Here is an 18021-nt window from a genome sequence, read left to right on the forward strand (position 1 = left end):
ATGTATTCTTTTTTTTTAACTTTAAAATAGAGTTGTGTCTAGTCATTCAATGAAAAACAGGCAGCATAGCAGGCTGATATGAATGTTGTTTCCCCATATTTGTTAATACTAAACAACAGCTCACCCACAAAGGCATGAAGAGAGTGAATGCGCACCTGAAATTTTGACCTGAAGAGGCCTTTTGGATTCAAGGTGAAACGGCTTCAATAAAAAAGAACAACCCAGGTGCCTTGCTTCATTTTTTTTTTTGGCTGATTACCGTGGTTAGGATGACTGAGTATCTGTATACACACAAAGAGTTTCAAGGCAAGTATTAGTACAAGTCTTAACATTCAAATCACAAAACAAGAACGTGTATTTTATTTATTGATTTCATTTTACTTTTTTGCGTTTCAGAGTAAACACATTGACTGTATTTTGCAGACATCTACACACCAACAAGCAGGAAACATAACAGTATTAAGCATACATTTGGAACAGTACCAATGTACGGTGCGAGTAAAAGTATTGTTTGATTTCAACAGCCCACCACAGTACAAGAACCCTGGACTTGCGTGTTGTTGGGGGAAGAGCGGGCTTTCTCTCCCTCCCCGTGTTCGTTAATTTCGGATGATGAGGATGTTGGTTATCCAAATACAGGCTGGAGTCAATGAACAGTTCTTCAAAGGGTTTAATTTATTTTTCTGCAGTTAACGAATCGATTCGAGCTCCTGCGGGTTTCAGGTTTCAGTCAGGAAGCTCAGAAGAAACACAATCATGAGATTATATAGAGACAATATGATAATGAGAGGCGGGGAGTTGCGCCTCCATGTGGGAGTGGTGAGGTGAGACCAGACCACCACTACCAACCATTGGTGTGATGGCAGGAACACGGATACTTGAGATAACTTCTTTTGGTGTTAAACATGTCCTATGAAGGTGGGCCCTAAAAGTGGTGGGGATCGAGGGGCACTAAAGGTGATTGTAAACACTGTGAGCAGGAAATACCTCCAACAAAATTCTACATTCTTTGTTTCTTTCAAAACCAACTAACAGAGAGGAATAATACCGTAACATTGGCATCAATTTAATGTAATAAAATGTCATTTATATATGGCAAAAATATAATAAAATGACAAAGTTAAACCGAACAATAATAATGTTTCGTAAAAAAAAGACATTTACCGGAAGAGAGTAAAGGTCGTTGATACTGAAGATTAACCATACAAACACATGCCCGTGGTTCAATATGACGATGTAGCGACGCGAATTAAAGAAACTTTGGAAGTTTATACTGACCTGCCATGTTTGTTTTGTTTGAGAGTTTCTGTCAGACTAACATGAACCGAGACCAAAAGCTAGACAAAACGATAATACAGCTTCCGGTGTGATTTCAAAGCAAAAGCTTTGTTTTGACATGACAACGAATAATCAAGACCACGAATAATGTATTGAGTCATTAATTTCTGTGATAGTCGCTGATAGTGTAGTAGTACAGTTGCCTTACATGTGTATGGTCAGCGTGGGGTTGATGATGTGGATGTGGGGATTTTTGTTCATTTTTCACAACGGTCGACTTGTTCACTTTGACTAGCTGGCTACCAGTTCAGAGTGTGCGACTGCGCCCTACCTCCGAAGTCAGTTATGATAGGCTCCTCCAGCCCCTGTGATCTTGTTCAGGGTAAGCGGTGTTGAAAATGCATGGTAGGTTGTATGCAATTTCTGTGATAATCACTTACTTTATAACAGAATGTTGAGGAATGGGAGCTGTCAATTTGCTCTTGGCCCTTCCTTGCTTACAGATTCTTTTATCTCTCTATAAGGTGGAAGAAGACCCAACACCACATAGTCTTTTCTTCAGTTTATCACAACGCAACACGAATCGATTCGGGCTCCTGTGAGTCTCAGATTTCATCAGGAAGCCCCGAAGAAACACATACATGAGATTATATAGAGACAATATGATAATGAGAGGCGTGGAGGTACGCCTCCCATGCAAATCCCGAAACAAAGAAAGTAACATGTCATCTGACCCGGTGTGGCCGGAGGAAGCCAGGAGCGGTGAGGTGAGACCAGACCACCACTACCCCCCATTTGGTGCGATGGCAGGAACAAAGGAACAAAGATACCGGAGATAACAGCTCCTCTAAAACATGTCCCGCGGAGGGGGGGGGGGCCCCAAAGTGGTGGGGCCGAGGGCACTAAAGTTGATTGTAATAACATTGAGCAGGAAATACCCTCAACCGCATTTGTACATTGTTTCTTTCAGTGTCTGAACAAACACAACCAACAGGAAGGAACAACACCATAACCAAATAAAAAGCAGAAATAAGGAAGATCAAGCAAAGTTCGATTCTGATATGATGACAAAGTATAGACCACTGCTGCTGGTCACAGATCTTGAGATTAGGGTTCCTCTTTGAGGGCACTTGAGAGCCTTCAGGGACTTTCATGAGGAAGTGGAGGCAATAAAAGCCCTTGGGGGGCTGTTAATTAACCAGAGGGAAATGGCTCTAACTTCAAAGTACATTCTTTGTTTTAACTACTTCAGCAGATTCTCAGGAGAGAGACTAGTATCAATAGTTCTCATAGCAAGATGAAATTCAACAATGTTCTACTACTACTTCTAGCGGAATAATTCCTTAACAATCCCTCTCTTGATCACAATTAATATTGTGATCACAAAACTTCGGTGTCAAACTCCGTCGTCAAAGCGGAACAACCAATTCTGTCTTGTGCAAAGCATCATCAAACAAACTACAGCCAGAAATAACCGTCTCAGTGAAGCCTGACATCAGTGCCCACATTAGTAGAGAAATAGAGACCAAAATAACCAGTATGATCAGGAAGATATGTTATTAGTTCTGGGCCCCCTGAGAACTTTGTCTTGGTTTCACGTCCAGGCGTCCTTCCGAATGTCACTTTGAAGTTGGAGACGCTTCCTGGGGCTGACACATTCCTTCTCGGTAGACAGCATGATGGGTCCTTTCTGTCACTCTGCGTGGTCCCATTCATCTCGGCTGGTGCCCCTTCCGCTGTAGGACCCCCAGATACACATGCTCGGGATACGTCTGTGGTTTCATGTCAGTGTTCACCCTGGAGTCTCGTCCGCTCCTGAAAATAGGAGACGAGAACACTCAATGACTCCTTGTCTGCTTCATGGGGAATCGTTTGTTGAAGAGCGCCCGGGTCCATGGATTGCCATGGAGCGGGGAACTCCTCGTCACGTCCCATCTTAAAAGGTGTGAGACCCGTGGTGGACTTAACGGTGGACCTCATGGTGAAAGCGCAAGTGGTAGCGCCTCATCCCAATCCGATTTCTCTGAGGTCATCACCATCTGAGTTTTTGATATAAGCCTCTGATACGTTGGTTCGAGCTTACCTTGAATTGCAGATAAAAAACCCCATGCCTCCCGAATTGGAGTCTTCAATTTAGTTGCCAACAGGACTGGACGTCCATCAATTTCATGCCGATACAAACCAGTCTCATCCCTGGCCACCCGGTTAGTTCTTCTCCTCCGGGATACCCTCTCTTGGTCTGAAATAAGGTTGTTAGTTTGGAAAACATACAATTTCCCATTTTTGATTCCACTTCCATCACTAAAGATCAAGTCGTCTTCTACTGTCTCTTTAGTCATCTAGTCTGCTTTGTCATTTTTTTCATTTTGTCTTTTACGTGGGAAAGTCCTTCTAATATGTGCCCTGCATTTAATAACTACTTCTTTTGGTTTTGGCAGAGCCTCTCTAAGTTTTTTGTTTCTTTGTTTTTTCTTCACTATGTTGAATCGATGTTCCTGTGGCAGTTTTTGAAATTTTTTATTGTAAACATTTGCCTCATGCTGCCGCATATCTGATGCATGCTGAATATTTTTGTTCAATTGGGTCCAATTGCCTGCTGACGTATGTCAAAATTCATCAAAATTAGTCTTTTACTTCCCTGTTGTTCACGTTCCTGCCATTCACGTTCCCCCCTCTTTTCTGAAAAAGAACTACAGAAACAGAACCTTCTTTTTCAGAAACATCTAAGTAAATCAGCTAAATCAGGCTGCACAAAAGAAACCGGCATCGCTGTACCTTCTGATGTGTTCAGTCTCCCCAAAAATATAAAGGCAGTGCGCATTGTAATTTTCACATGCGATATTTTGAAACCGCAAAAAGCCAAACGTCAAAGGTGCCACCACATGGCATCCAAACAACAAATCTTAGATGATGCATTACTATACCGAATAAGCACAACGCCATCCGTAGGTCGGAAAGAGTAGATAAGGTGTTTAAGCACCTGAATAAAAATTCCAGAAGACAAAATCGAATACGTGGGGCAACCGAGTGTGGTAAAATTTAACTCCAAGGTGAGAGAATGAGAAAATTCCCTATACGATTCTGAAAGAGGTATATGGAAAAAACCTTAGCCAAATCGATTACAAAAATGTGTACGAATGAGAATTTTTGGATATTTGAGTAGACGGCAAAAAAGTATGAGCGGCGCGGCCATGTCAGGCCTAGATACCAGTCAATGAGATGAGATCCTCTGACAGGTCCACTCTGGCTGCCACACCCTTCAGGACCTACAATAATTGAGGAGGAGGGAACATTAAACAAATTGCCTTGTGTTTCACCCAACCAGGCCATGCGATAAATTTCAATCTCTAGCTTGTCAAAAGCATTGTGCAGTGGGAAGGACCGATCAGCGGATGGTAAGGTCATATGGAGGAAGTCTAAGGAGACCAAAGCCGATACTGTTGGAAGACAGAGTTCAGTGGTGGGTCATCGGCTGACTTTAGCAATAGTCAGTCTTGTATCAGCCTGCATTGGGAGCGAGCGTAGTCCAGCATGTTCAAGTTCATGACAGTCTTTCAGTGAGGCCAGCAGTGATCCCGATTGTTGGGGATTCGGGTACCCATGGAGCAGATGGGTATTGTCCATTTGGAGGTGCCGTATCCTGTCATTGTTGTTGGTTTTGCGGAGGAGGAGTCAGAGCTTGTTGATCATAGCCTGATCGATGAACAGGTGGGCGCCGGCGGTGCGGGCATTTCCTTGTCCAATGATTCACATCACCACAAATGAAACAGCCAGCTTGGCTCCCGTGACTTCCTCGTCCACGCCCACCTTCCCGTCTCAGACCTCCCCCCAGCCATGCGTCTCGGCCCTGCCTTGTGGGCAGGCCGTAATGTTGAGGAGTGGCTTGGAGCTGCGGTGTGGGTGTGATCAGCCGCGGTGGAGCCTGTTGAGAGACACTGATTGACATTTGATTAGATCTCCCAAGTTTCTCTTTTTTGCGTGCATTACTGGAGGCTCTCTTAGCCTCTTGTACTTGTGGATTCAAAAAGTTGTTCTGTAGCTCGGATGTTTTCTCAGTCTCTTCCTCGGCTCTCATTCGAGATTGCTGCACATAATATAGGAAATGAGTTCGCCAATTCACGTCATCTGAAGTGGGGAGAGTGGGAGAGTTAGTCATCATTTTCTGCACATCAGACGGACAACCCCCCAGCACTGCTTGCCTGAACAAAGCCTGATTCAATGGATGACTATTGGGGTCCTGTCCTGTGACAGTCACCCAAGCATCCATACAATTAACCAAATAAGTCATTGGGTGTACCTCAGATAGCAATTCAAACACCAGTTGTTGTGAAGGACCCCATGTTGTTGCATAAAGGGAACTCAGCGCGTCTGATTTTCTATCATTCAACCTAGTCAATTTGCAAGAGGCTATTCCCTCTAATAGGTCCATAATCTCTTTGGGTAAATACTTACTCTTAAGCCAGTCTATTGCCCACAACTGTATGTCATAGTCAATTTTAGGCAAATCCAGCAACATTTGCCTCGTCAATTCAGTCTCCTTAGTTACAAAAGTGGTTGCATCCCAAACACTCATGCTCTCATTATCCTGTGTAATTTGCATACATTTTTCTACTTTTACCAATTGTTTATGAACCACCCTGGGCAGATCAGGGGGAAGCTTGGCACACAAGGGATTCAGGTGGGGGCCAGTAAAATGGCTAGTATGTGTTATCCCCCTTTCCTCGCCTATGTTCAAACGGCTACTCGGCGCTTGTAGTGGGGTCATAACTTTAGCGCTCGTCACCTCATGCGGTGAAGGAGGCATCCTCGCTGCCTTGTTTATCATAACTTTGTCGGAGTTACTTTGGTTATATATATTTTTTCTTTTTATATTTCAACCTATTGTCTTATTCTTACAATTTATTCTTAAGACCTTGTTTTCTCGCTTTACTTACCCCACTGCGCAGTGCATTCGCCCTTCTCTCTCTCTGCGCAATGCATTCGCCTTCCTTTCTTTCCTACTTACCACCAGACGGTATGTCAACCGTTTTCTTGCCTTCAGGCGTTCCGTCCATCTTACAGTTCACCATGTTTTTATCATACTCACCGTCCAATATACTCCCTTATGGACCGTGTGACGTCACGTAATTCTCCAATTGTAACAATGGAGCTGTCCCTAACTTGCCCTAAATATACAGCTGTTTACTCAGACCGTGATCTCCAGTCGTCAGTCCTACGACAATTTATCAGCATCCAGAATAATAAAAATTACCTGGACCTGCCTCAGCAATTAACCACTAATTTTTTAAATGCCTACGAACTCAGTATGGTCTTTGCTCGTCAGCTACTAGCCAAACCTACGACTCAGCGGTTCTACCTAATTTAAACCGCCTACGTGGTGCCTCAATAACTGTGCCAATTCAGTTATCTACGACTCAGTGGCAAAGTTTGGACGGTATATTGTTTTGAATATACCTCACACCTATACCTTAATTCCTTTTTCCTGTACAGTACTTCATTTTACTCAGACCGCGATCTCCAGTCGTCAGTCCTACGAACTCATTATCAATTTGTTATTTGCCACCTACAAGACCCAATTACTATACTTGGTTCAACACATTCAGGTTCAGAGCAGTTTGATTTGATCGGTCCTTATTGGACATAAGCCGAATCTTGACACTTTGCCCGTAATAACAGGAACAGGTGTGTCTTACCTGGTTATAGTGGAGCGCTCCTTGGTTACTGCCTGAGTCTGAAGGTCCTGAAACCGGTGTCGGTCTTTTTCCAGAGAGATCCTGTTCGTGACGCCATTTGTTGAGGAATGGGAGCTGTCAATTTGCTCTTGGCCCTTCCTTGCTTACAGATTCTTTTATCTCTCTATAAGGTGGAAGAAGACCCAACACCACATAGTCTTTTCTTCAGTTTATCACAACGCAACACGAATCGATTCGGGCTCCTGTGAGTCTCAGATTTCATCAGGAAGCCCCGAAGAAACACATACATGAGATTATATAGAGACAATATGATAATGAGAGGCGTGGAGGTACGCCTCCCATGCAAATCCCGAAACAAAGAAAGTAACATGTCATCTGACCCGGTGTGGCCGGAGGAAGCCAGGAGCGGTGAGGTGAGACCAGACCACCACTACCCCCCATTTGGTGCGATGGCAGGAACAAAGGAACAAAGATACCGGAGATAACAGCTCCTCTAAAACATGTCCCGCGGAGGGGGGGGGGCCCCAAAGTGGTGGGGGCCGAGGGCACTAAAGTTGATTGTAATAACATTGAGCAGGAAATACCCTCAACCGCATTTGTACATTGTTTCTTTCAGTGTCTGAACAAACACAACCAACAGGAAGGAACAACACCATAACCAAATAAAAAGCAGAAATAAGGAAGATCAAGCAAAGTTCGATTCTGATATGATGACAAAGTATAGACCACTGCTGCTGGTCACAGATCTTGAGATTAGGGTTCCTCTTTGAGGGCACTTGAGAGCCTTCAGGGACTTTCATGAGGAAGTGGAGGCAATAAAAGCCCTTGGGGGGCTGTTAATTAACCAGAGGGAAATGGCTCTAACTTCAAAGTACATTCTTTGTTTTAACTACTTCAGCAGATTCTCAGGAGAGAGACTAGTATCAATAGTTCTCATAGCAAGATGAAATTCAACAATGTTCTACTACTACTTCTAGCGGAATAATTCCTTAACACAGAATTATCGAATGTAGTTCACTCTCTTGCACAAACATTTTTCCCCCACGATGTGGTCATACAAACCCCAATTCCAAGAAAGCTGGGAGGTTCTGTAAAACGTAACAAAAATAGAACACTACGATGTGAAAGTCCTTTTCAATCTATGTGTAACAGAGTGATATATTGCGTTTATTAATTTATGACGGAAGTGGTGCAACAGCGCACGGTATGGCACCAGCTTCCCGCCGTAGTTCAGGCAGAGCTACCAGGGAGGTCACAGGGTAAGTCAGGTTTCATTGACGGTCCGTATTCATTTCTAGTTTAATTACAATATTTCACTTTGTTTTCCCTTTTTCTACGGCGCTGTGTATTTAATTAGTTCCCTGATTTGTTCCGAGTCCACATTTCTTTTTTGTGTCGTCATTTAATTTAAGTTTTGTCGAATGAAAGTTTTTATCCATTGAGTAACAGGTGTTTTTTTTTTTTTTTTTTTTTTTTTGCGCAGTTATTTTTTAGACTGAAAAGCCCGGTGACTTCATCTATCTTCTTGCCATACTGTGTTGCAGGTAATGCTTCTTTCCTTTTGATTGTACTGTATATAGTTTTTCGTGTCGTTTTTTGTTTGGCTATTTGTGTGGATGGCGTGTACCCGCGTGGTTCTTCGCGGCCGCCATTATTGTGCATTGTGCACAATGTGCAGCCGTTCTGCTGCGTGTGATGCGTTCAGTGGCATCACGTAGATACCAGTGGAAGTGTGGTTTTTTTCCTTTTCTTTGTAAATAGTTAATATTCGATCACCTATGTTGTATATTTTGTTTTGTTGTGCATTTAGTTTCTTCCGAGCCGCTTGATCCTCACTAGGGTTGCGGGGGGTGCTGGAGCCTATCCCAGCTGTCTTCGGGCAGTAGGCGGGGGACACCCTGAATCGGTTGACAGCCAATCGCAAAGTGGAAAAGTGTGCTGTGATCCGACAAGTCAATATTCCTAATTGTTCACTTCATCGTAAAAAGAGTGTAAGTACAAGACTGGACCCCTTTCTCCCATTGAATGATTTATGTATGATGTACAAAATATATCAACAGAAACCCTGGATTATTGGGCTACTGAAGTTGTGCAGTACATCAAGCAAGAATGACAAATGATTTCCATCTCAAAAGCTTCAATATTCAGTTACCAAACGCTCATCGAGTTATGAAAACTAAAGGTGATGTAAAGCAGTGGTAAATATTCTCCTGTTGCAGCTTGTTTTGTTTGAGCAAATCCAAAATGAGTGAACATTTACCAAAAAAAAAAAAACACACACACAAACAGGTTTATCAGTTTAAACACCAACTTGTCTTCGTGGTGTATTCAACTGAATTTTGGTTGGGAAGGATTTGCAAATCATTGAAATTAACCGGAATTGGGTTTTGTAAATTCTTATTGATGGTATGCTATGTTTATTTAAGCACTTTTATCCATCCATCCATTATCTGAACGCTTTTCTTCTCATGAGTCTGTGGCAGTGTTGAAGCCTATCCCAGCTGTGCTCTGAGTGCTTATCGAATATCAGTGGGGAGATATCACTGCCCAGTCAGCAAAGACATTTGGCCCAGATTTGGCATGAAGCTGGCAAAGATGGCATCGCGTCGGCACTGGCATAAGGCATGTGGGCCGAACATGGCCCAGTAGTGCCAAAAGAGGCATTGGCTTGACTCTGGCAAACCAGATGTAGGCTAGTTGTTGAGTGAAGTATCTGGGCCAGAAATCAATGTACAACTCTGGCCTATATATGCAGCCATCTCGTTACCTCTGCATCCCGCATCCTAGACGCATAATTTTCCATAAAAGTCACCACACACGAGTTGACTGTACGCGATCAAAATCTCTCCTGCGTGATCAATGCTTGTGATGTGATAAACCTTATCTAATCCAATCCAATCCAACGCAATTTCACTGTGCCTGTATTGTGTTTGTGGTGCGGTGTGGTGTGTGAGTGTGTTTCTTCTAATTTACTTTCGTTTTGTTTTGTGTTCAGTGTTGGGGGGAACGGAACAGATAACGTTATGTGCGCATGCAAATAGCTATTTTAGTCTGCAAACTGAGGAATCGCACGGATGAAAGGTTGTGAAGGCGGTGAGGTCTACTAATAACGACATTTAAGAAATGGGAATGCCAGTCTGATTTTTCGTATGAATCGTCCGAAGGGCGTATCACTAAACTCACCTGTGGTGTATGCACAGAACACGAGAGCAAGATGCCACGGTAGGCACGATTAAGATAAGATATCCTTTATTCGTCCCACACTGGGGAAATTTACAGCCTCCAGCAGCAAGAATGTATGTAGAAAGAAGAAAGGAGAAAGAGAAAAAAAAACATCTTTCAATTAAATACAATATGAACACAAATGGATAAATCGCAGTACTATTTACGAGGCAAGTTGGTCATTAGATCTATAGGCTAATCGCTATGAAAAATATTATGTAAGAGTATTGCTTATTCTATAATTTACTGATTGTAGCATGGTAACTTTAGGAATAAAACATTCGTCACAAGGTGTAGTAATGCTAATGTTAACTGTCGGTAGAACTAATGATGATGTGTGGTAGATTATTTCGGCAAATTGACAGTAGATTACACATGCATCGTTTTGGGAAGAGGATGTCAAGCCACATCAATACTTACCTGTATTAATGATTACCAGTAAATTAATATTTGCAATGTGAGATTGGAAAAATAATCAGATTTTGTGGAATGCTGTATTCATGATGCCATATGAGTACAACATATTTTAATCCATTTCTTTTTTTGAATAAACCTAGAGTACACTGCTACTGATGTAACGTTTGTCACGTTCCGTATTTGACAGCACGGGGCAGGTGTTCTTGCTTGCCGCCTGCACACCTGCCACCCATTTATCGGTGATTGCACCTGCTATATTTAGGCGCTACGGCAGTCGACTCACTGCTGAAGTATTCCACGCCGTGCCATTGCTATTGCCTATTCATTCTCGGTTAAACACTGCCTTAAAGACTATTGATAATTGTTACGTTCCTAGACATCCTCTCGTGTGTAATTATAGTATTTTGCCTAAACTTTAGATGGGGGGGGGGGGGGGTTGTGTTGTAATGAATGTAATTTTCGTGACAAAGTTACTTTCTGTGTCTGCTATTTCGGTGATCCACTTATCCTCAGTTTGTTGCGCACGAAGCGATTACTCTGTCGCTTCGAGCTCAACGTGACAATGTTCATCGTTAATGCATAATTTCCAAAAATTTACACTAGAAACATTATACTTTTGAGTTTCAAAATTCTTGATTATGAACATCAGTCAAAATTGAAAAATGGGTTCCCATTCTTACGGAACCCAAAATTAGTTACCGTGGTTTCCCATCGGGTAATCCGACGGAACCGAAAAACGGTTACCGTGACTTTCCGAAATCTTCAGGCCTGCTACTGAATTATTTAAATTTTTGCAGCATTTGTTTTTAATTGTATGTACAGTATATGTTGTTGTTTGTGTTATTATCATATGCAATTGAATGAGTAGACCATTTCAGAATTCAAAATTTGGCACTCTATAAATGCATCATGGGACTCATACTTTTCTGATTGGCAAGTCCCTGGGACTCACTGGGGGTAAACTGTAACATTATCACTGTATATGTACAGCCAAGTAGTGAGCCACCCTCAAATGCAGTTTCAGATTTTTTTTTTCTACTTGCAGCCTTGTTTTACATCGCAGACATATGCGGAATTCTATTCATCACACACACATACACACATGCACGCATTGGCACACACACACACACTAATTCTTGTGCACGCTCGCTCGTGCACACACACAAATTAAACGTGGTCAAGTACGATTATGTTGAAGTCCACTGACGTCAGCGAAAGAAGGTACAAGTTTAGAATTTTCTTATTTTTGTTTTTTTTTTTCCTCTTATGTCCTTTAATATCCTCCCCCTCCTCTTTCGACCAGCTCTCAACAACCCAGTCTGGTCCCACTGCCCAAGACCCCCCACCCTAAGGAGCTGAACAGCTACAGACCGGTGGCGCTGACGTCTCACCTGATGAAGACGCTGGAGAGACTCGTCCTCGCCCACCTTCGACCGCTGGTGAGCCACTGGACCCGCTGCAGTTTGCCTATCAGCCTGGCATCGGCGTAGAAGACGCCATTATCTACCTCCGGAGTGGACCACCATCTCACAGCATCACGACGTGGTGCGACGGTGTGAGTAAATTTATTTAATGGTTAGGTTAACGTTTGTCTTTTGTGACAGTGCACTGGCATTTATAATACGAAGACAATTCTGTCTCGAGTTTAGCTTGAATTTTGAAGAGCGCTAATAATAATGATTAGCATTAGCCCGAAATGGGGGGAAATTACTGTATGTGCTCCAAGCACAGATATGACTTCTTCATGGTGACTTTGGGAAGTATTAAAAATATATTGTTACAATTTAAGGGTTGTTTACATGTATTTTTTCCTAAAATTGTCACCTGCTGTATCTAAATCGAAACTGAAGCGCGCGAAATAACCCGCTCAGCTATGTCAGAGGCGGGCTGGGCCTGAGCCTGCTGCGTCAGTTTCCGTGTGCATATGAGTTTCGTGAAAATGTAGGTGATTGTACAATCAGAGGTACTGCCAAAAAAAGAACCAGTTCTGCACTGAAATACAATGAAATAAATTTTGATTCAGTTTGCTGCGATGCGAACTGGATACTTCATTATAATAATAATAATAATAATAATAATAATAATAATGCTCTTGCGACGCGGATGCCCAGTCTCATTCGGCTGGGTCGTCGCAGTGCGTAGAGCCGATCAGCTTCACCAGGGTCCGCCAATGACCACGGTCATGGGCCAGGTCCGCTGCATCCTCCAGGGTAAGGCCCTGGTGTTTGAGATCCTCTCTGATGACATCAAGCCATCTGGTGTGGGGTCTGCCGCGTGGCCTTTTCCAGCCGGCTGTCGCTGGATCAAATGAGAAAATGACACGAGTTGGGTGTTCCGGGGGTAATCGGAGGAGATGACCAAGCCAACGGATGCGCCTCTGAGCGGCCAGTCGGGATGCAGGGGGCTGAAGGGTTTTCGGAGGTTTGAGTTGGAAACATGGAGGTGCCAGCTGATGTTCAAGATGGTTCTGAGTGACCTGGTGTCAAAGCCGTCGATCCTCTTGGCCTGGGTCTTGTTTAATGGCCAGGATTCTGCACCATATAGGAGGATGGGAAGAACTGCTGAGTTATAAATGCGCATCTTGGTCTTTTGGGACACTGAGTGGTGGCGCCAGAGGGGCCGCCACAGTGACTGCATTGCCGCGGTCAATCTCTGGCTTGAGATCGCCACTGCTGGTAATAGTGGAGCCCAGGTAGATGATGGAATTGACAAATTGCACTTCGTCTGTGCCAAAGATCAGGGGGGAGGGGTTCGGTCCGTCACCAATATACATAAGTTTGGTTTTCTGCCAGCTAACTTGGAGGCTCAGCTTTGCTGCTTCTGTTTGGTATATGGAGAGAGCACTGCTGAGGTGTTGGAGGGAGTTGCTGAACAGGGTGGTGTCATCAGCGTATTCAAGGTCGGACAGGTGGAAGTTGCAGAGCGACACGCCTGAGACTTGCTCCCGGACTCGGATCATTAGGTGGTCAATGACACAGTTAAATAGGTCAGGAGCGGCCACGCAGCCCTGTCTGACCCCGCTGTTAATGGGGAACCACTCTGAGTCCTTCCCATTCACACGAACACAGCTCTCTGAGTTGTTGTAGAGTCGCTGGAACAATGTGGTTATTTTGGGTGGCACTCCAAGGTATTTCAGAATGTTCCAAAGGGAGAGGTGGTCGACTGTATCAAAGGCAGCTTTGAGATCTATGAAGGCTATAAAAAGATGTTGGTCCATCCGAAACTCTCTAACCTTCTCAACAATGAGTCTAACTGCTGAGATGTGATTTATGGTGGACCGGTTGGGCATGAAGCCAGCTTGTTGGGGGCAGCGATGGCTTCGAATGGCGGGATGGACGCGGGTGAGAAGGATCCGGGTGAACAGTTTTGCGGCTATGGAGAGCAGTGAGATGCCTCTGTAGTTGTTGCAGAGTTGCTTGTCGCCTTTCCGCTTCCAGAATGGCAGGATGATGCCTCGGGTCCAGTCTGTGGGGGGCTGTTCTGCCACCCACACATGGTTAATGATGTGGGTGAGCCACTGGGCCATGGAGTCACCACCTTCTTTGAGCAGCTCTGCAGTGATGGCACAGATTCCAGGGGCCTTGTGATTTTTTAGTGATTTTATTGCTGCTCTGACCTCGTCGATTGTGACTGGATCCGTTTTGCGGTTGGGGGTGGTAGAGTTGGCAGCAGTAACAAGACGGGGGTCGGTGGGGACTGGAGGGTGATGAAGGAGGTTGCTGAAGTGCTCTTCCCAGAGTTCAAGGCAGTCTATTTCAGTGGTGATGCGATTTCCACTGGCATCCTTCACGAGGGCGGTCTTGATGTGTGGTCCGATGCGGGTTTGGCGCAGCATTTGAAAGACCTGTCTAAGGTCGTTGCGCTGTGCTGCTGATTCCATGCGTTTGGCCTCTTCTCCCCAGTATCTCTCCCTGTCAGTTGCAATTGCCGCATTCCGTGCTGCATTGAGCCTCCGGTACTCTGTGATATCACCGCGCAGGCGAGCAGCACGGCGGCGGTCAATGATGTCGAGGGTCAGCTGTGAGATCCATGGTTGTTTGGGAAGAGATCTTGATCTTCCCAATACATCCTGGGCAGACTGGTTGACCTTTAATTTGAAAGTCTCCCAGTCTGCGATGTCATCAACGGCGAGAGCGGTGAAGGCATAGGTGATGGAGCGGCGATATGCGGAGGCAGTGGTGGGGTCCCAGAGTCTGGAAGACATTAAGCGTGGTTGTGGCCTGATAGATGGGTCTAGTCGTATTTTAAGTCTTAGCTGGGCAACCAACAGGCGGTGGTCAGTGTTGCCCAACTGTGCACCTCTGAAGACCCTGCAGTTGGTGACGGAGGATCGCCAGCGGCGGGAGATGATGATATGGTCTATCGCCTTCCGGGTTCTTCCATCAGGGCTATACCAGGTCCAGTGATGGATCTGCTTGCAGGGGAACCATGTGTCGGTGATGCAGATGTTATTTGAATGGCAGAGGAGAAGCAGACGTTTGCCGTTATCATTTGTGGTGTTATCGACAAAGGTGGTGCCAATGGGTTGTGTGGGGGTTTGGTGAGATGGTCCTTCTCTGGAGGAAGAAGAGAAGGTTGCATTGGCGTCAGTGAGGATGATGACAATGTCATGTGGTGGGGTTTGGCTAACGATCTGATGGAGTTGGTCGAAGAAGGTGTCCTTCACTGTATCATCGGCGAGTTCTGTGGGGGCATAAGCAACGATGACTGTCATCTTGCCATGTCGGTGGAGGAACCGTGCAGACAGGAGTCGATCGTTAATTGGGATCCAGCTGATAAGTGATTGCCGTGTATTTTTGGACATGGCCAGCGCAACTCCATGGAGGCCCGTCCGGATTTCAGGGCCACTCCATATGAAGCTGTGTTCTCCTGCTGTAATTTCGCCGCTGCCTTGCCATCTTGATTCACACAGACTCGCCATGGTGATTTTGTAGCGGGAGAGCTCCAAGGACAGCAGTGAAGGAGCTCCAGCCCGAAGAAGCGTTCGGACATTCCATGTGGCAATGCGCGTCTTCAGGCGTAGGTCAATCCGTACTCGTTGGTCGGGGGCGTTCCTATGTGTTGTCTCGGTTTGGGCAGTCTGGTTTCTTCTGGTCGGTTTCGTAACAATTAATTTCTCCTGAATGGGTTGTTGGCCCTCTGCAGGATAGTCGGGTGATGGGGCTGCCATCTCAGCGGCGTACTGACACACCGTTGGGACCTTGTTAGTCTGGAACCTCCCCGAAGACCGGCCCGCTAAGGGAGACCCTACCTGGAGCAAGCTCCAGACGGTAACGCTCTCCGGATCATAAGAACACACAAGCCTCCTTGCCACGGCAAGGCCAGGACCCACAAGGAGGGGATACTTCATATTTGACCATAAAGTTAAATGAAAAACTGTTACCTGAATTTTTTAAAAAATCTGACGTTGAAATGAAAAGTTTTGTATTTGTAAGACTGAATATGAAAATAAACAGAATTAAATTTTCAGTGGGGATCAAATACAGTTTCAAAGACAAACTATATCCTTTTCAAATTCAAATTGTACAATTCAGATTCAGTTATTCAATATGATTCAGATTAAAATATAAAATCAATAAATTATCCGAGCCACCTGACTTCAAATTATGTAATTAAAATTCGGTATAAACTATTTAAATCTAAATTATCCACATTTAGTTTTTAGTGGCAAATATTCCACCCTACGGTGTCACACCGAGTTTAAGAAATTTCAAGGGTTATTTTTACTGAGCATTTATTGGTAATGAAATGTACAAATGTTTGTTTTTCTAACACACTGTCCATCTTTGTTTTCCTACAGTTCTTACAGCGGCTGTCAGACCTAACAGGCTTACATCTTGGGCCACAGACCAGGAAATTGATGTCATAATCAAAAGATGGCTACATTTGGCTCCTGATAGAGATGGCGAGAGCATGAGAAAAAAAGAGGGCATGGAGAGCACAATAATTTGATGGATAGAAAAATGCTGTTCAAGAGCAAGTTGCATCCCAGTTTGGACTCTGTGTTCACTGTTAAAAGTGCAGTTTTCCAGTGTATGTGCAGTTACATGTGAAGTTCACAAAATAACACAATAAATGTATTGTAATATCTGTTTTTTGTATTTGTGTGACATCATAGAAAAGGGATGAGCCAGGTTGGGCGAATATTGGCTGAATTAGTCTGAGTGGAGAGCGCATGGGCGTGAGTTGTAGCTAACGGCAACTCCGATGAATGTGTGTTTATTGCTCCTTTTGTTTATTAAAATCTAAAAGGCTGCATCAGCGACTGCGTGCATCCTTCTGTCCATGTTGAAGGGCATTACAATATTTTTATAACAGTCGTTTTTGAGGCATTTAAAAAAATTTGGGTGGAATATGGCTTATGAAAGAAGTGGCTTAGTTAAGGTTGAATTAAGGCTGATATAAGTAAACCTGTTCTGGCCCAGCGTAGGGCCGGAGCAGCGCCAGATATGATTGTGCAATTTGGCTCAGATATGGGCCTTATGTGGCCCACATTGTGGATGCCAGATGTGAGCCACTAAAGGACCGTCATTCATTGAGGTATGTGTGCCGGGTGCAAGTGATTGGATTGGATTAGATAAAACTTTATTGTCAAATGTACTGCATGTGTAACGTGTAACATACAGCACAGATGAAATTTCTTCCCTCTCAACATAAAACAAGAGGCGCCGCTGCGGGTGTCCGCGCCGCTATCAAAAGAAAAGTTAACAAAAAAAAAGACAAAATAATACAAAACAACACGAGACCCAGACAATCGTGCAATCTTAACCACTTTCCTGCATACACTTTGTTGTCTGAAGCAGTTATAGATGAATGATGTATGTGGCCCAAAGCTGGGCCAGACCAATGTTGCTGAGTGGGTGGGCTTGGTCTGTTACTGTCCAGCATGGCAGCATTAGCTGAGATAAGATCCATCCATCATCTACCGCTTATCCGGGGACGGGTCGCGGGGGCAACAGCTTTAGCAGGGAAGCCCAGACTTCCCTCTCCCTAGCTACTTCTTCCAGCTCTACCCGGGGGATCCCGAGTCGTTCCCAGGCAAGCTGGGTGACATAGTCTCTCCAGCGTGTCCTGGGTCTTCCTCGGGGTCTCCTCCCGGTGGGACATGACCGGAACACCTCACCGGGGAGGCGCTCAGGGGGCATCCGAATCAGATGCCCAAGCCACCTCATCTGGCTCCTCTCGATGTGGAGGAGAAGCGGCTCGACTCTGAGCCCCTCCCGGAAGACTGAGCTTCTCACCTTATCTATAAGGGAGAGCACGGACACCCTCCGGAGAAAACTCATTTCGGCCGCTTGTATCCGGGATCTCGTTCTTTCGGTCACGACCCATAGCTCGTGACCATAGGTGAGGGTTGGGACGTAGATCGACCGGTAAATTGAGAGCTTCGCCCTTTGGCTCAGCTCCTTCT

The 18021-nt window shown here is 44.7% G+C and overlaps 1 protein-coding gene and 1 long non-coding RNA gene across 2 annotated transcripts in view; one reads left to right on the top strand and one right to left on the bottom strand.

Annotated features, from left to right (window-relative positions):
• The window catches only part of parp4 (poly (ADP-ribose) polymerase family, member 4), a 106416-nt gene extending 105081 nt beyond the window's left edge, over positions 1 to 1335 (bottom strand). The window contains exons 1-2 of the mRNA XM_052081954.1: positions 1165 to 1335; positions 156 to 281 (exon numbers count right to left, since the gene is read on the bottom strand). The gene's annotated coding sequence lies outside the window, so the exon portion shown is untranslated. The remainder of the gene's footprint in view (positions 1 to 155; positions 282 to 1164) is intronic.
• A 34-nt stretch (positions 1336 to 1369) lies between these two features.
• LOC127612130 (uncharacterized) lies at positions 1370 to 16700 on the top strand. Its single transcript, XR_007965587.1, has 3 exons — positions 1370 to 1427; positions 1574 to 1660; positions 16411 to 16700. It is a non-coding gene; the product is annotated as an uncharacterized LOC127612130 (long non-coding RNA).
• The last annotated feature ends 1321 nt before the right edge of the window (positions 16701 to 18021 follow it).

The sequence above is a fragment of the Hippocampus zosterae genome, chromosome 12, assembly GCF_025434085.1.
Source record: "Hippocampus zosterae strain Florida chromosome 12, ASM2543408v3, whole genome shotgun sequence".
Lineage (NCBI taxonomy): Eukaryota > Metazoa > Chordata > Actinopteri > Syngnathiformes > Syngnathidae > Hippocampus > Hippocampus zosterae.